The sequence below is a fragment of the Lathyrus oleraceus genome, chromosome 5, assembly GCF_024323335.1.
Source record: "Lathyrus oleraceus cultivar Zhongwan6 chromosome 5, CAAS_Psat_ZW6_1.0, whole genome shotgun sequence".
Classification (NCBI taxonomy): Eukaryota; Viridiplantae; Streptophyta; class Magnoliopsida; order Fabales; family Fabaceae; genus Lathyrus; species Lathyrus oleraceus.
The window spans coordinates 223,086,729-223,088,467 of NC_066583.1; the positions used below are offsets into that span (position 1 = coordinate 223,086,729).

The 1,739-nt window shown below is 42.3% G+C and overlaps 1 non-coding gene across 1 annotated transcript; it reads left to right on the forward strand.

Annotated features, from left to right (window-relative positions):
• Positions 1 to 1,342: 1,342 nt before the first annotated feature.
• Positions 1,343 to 1,449, forward strand: LOC127088534 (small nucleolar RNA R71). Its single transcript, XR_007790366.1, has one exon. It is a non-coding gene; the product is annotated as a small nucleolar RNA R71 (small nucleolar RNA).
• The last annotated feature ends 290 nt before the right edge of the window (positions 1,450 to 1,739 follow it).

Consider the following 1,739-nt stretch of genomic DNA (forward strand, 5'->3'; position numbering starts at 1 on the left):
TGGTTGTAATTCCCCTAGGTTTAACCTCTTACATACAGCTAAGGGCATTAAACTAACACTAGCGCCTAAGTTTAGGAAAGCTTTGTCGATCACATGGTTTCCTAAAATGCAAGGTATAGAAAAACTTCCAGGGTCTTTCTCCTTCTTAGAAACTTTATCTTCAGAAATAAAGTTGCATTCCAAGGGTTTTGGATCGTCGAGCCTACGCTTGTTAGTCAAGATGTCTTTGAGAAATTTGGCGTAAGACATAATTTGGGTGATAGCTTCGGTAAAAGGAATCTCTACATGAAGCTTTTCTATCACTTTTATAAATTTTTGATATTGGTTGTTGACTTTGGTTTGTTTAAGTCTTTGCGGATATGGGATTGGTGGTTTGTACGCGGGCGGTGGTTTGTAAGTTTTATCCTTGGCTTCACCTTCTTGGTTGGTTTGTTTCTCGAATTCCTCTGGTTCCTCTTCTTGGTTGTTAGAAGTTTTGGACTCACTCATTGTTGGGTTCTGAGGCCCTTCTTAAGCGGTCCCACTTCGTAACGAGATAGCGTTAGCTTGCCCTCGAGGGTTTGGTTGAGGTTGTCCAGGAAATTGGCCTCCAGGTGTAGTTTGTGGGGCTTGGTTTTGCGCTACCTGTGAGATCTGGGTTTTAAGCATCTTGTTGTGAGTGATTATCTGATCAACCTTGGTTCCTAATTGCGTTATAAGTTCGTTTACGTGAATGTTTTGGTTTAGGAATTCTTTATTTTGCTGAGTCTGGCCCGATATAAAGCTTTCCATGATCTTCTCATGGTTAGACTTCTGGGGCACAACTTGCATAGGTTGATTTGGTTTTTGGGCTTGATAACCTTGCGGTCTCTGAGGTGCATTATTTTGGATAGGGTTCTGGTTTTTATAGGAGAAATTCGGATGATTCTTCCATCCAGGGTTGTAAGTGTTTGAAAACGGGTTACCTTGGGCGTAATTCACTTGGTCGGTATTTAGTTCGTTCAAAAGGTTACACTCCGCCGATTCGTGTCCTTTAGATCCACAGAGTTCGCAATCTGTGTGGACTACTGCTACGGTTTTGGTGTTTGTAGACATATGTTCGATCCTAAGGGCTAAAGCGTCCATTTTCGCCTGCATCATGTCTAGAGAGCTCACCTCATGTTTTCCACCTTGGGTCTCCTTTTTCTCTATTGATGCTCGTTCAGTTCCCCATTGATAATGGTTTTGGGCCATATCCTCAATTAGGTCACAAGCTTCTGGATAAGGTTTGTTCATCAGCGCGCCGCTTGCGGCAGTGCCGATGCTCATCTTGGTGTTATAATGGAGTCCATTGTAAAAGGTGTGAACGATCAGCCATTGTTCTAGGCCATGGTGTGGGAAGACTCTTAATAGCTCTTTATATCTCTCTCATGCTTCAAAAAGCGATTCTCCTTGGTTTTGAGCAAATCTAGTTATTTGGTTTCGAAGAACAACAGTCTTACTAGGGGGAATATCTAGCAAGGAATACTCTTCTAAGGTCTTCCCAGGTAGTTATTGAATTAGCTGGAAGTGAATCTAGCCATGAACGTGCTCTATCCCTGAGGGAGAAAGGAAATAATCTTAAACGGATCACATCGACTGAAGCGCCGTTAGATTTAAAGGTGTCGGCTAGTTGGATAAAAACTTTTAAATGTTGATTCGGGTTCTCGGTTGCGAGGCCCGCGTATTGGTTTTGTTGCACTAGTTGCAACAAAGACGATTTTAGTTCGAAATTGTTAGCA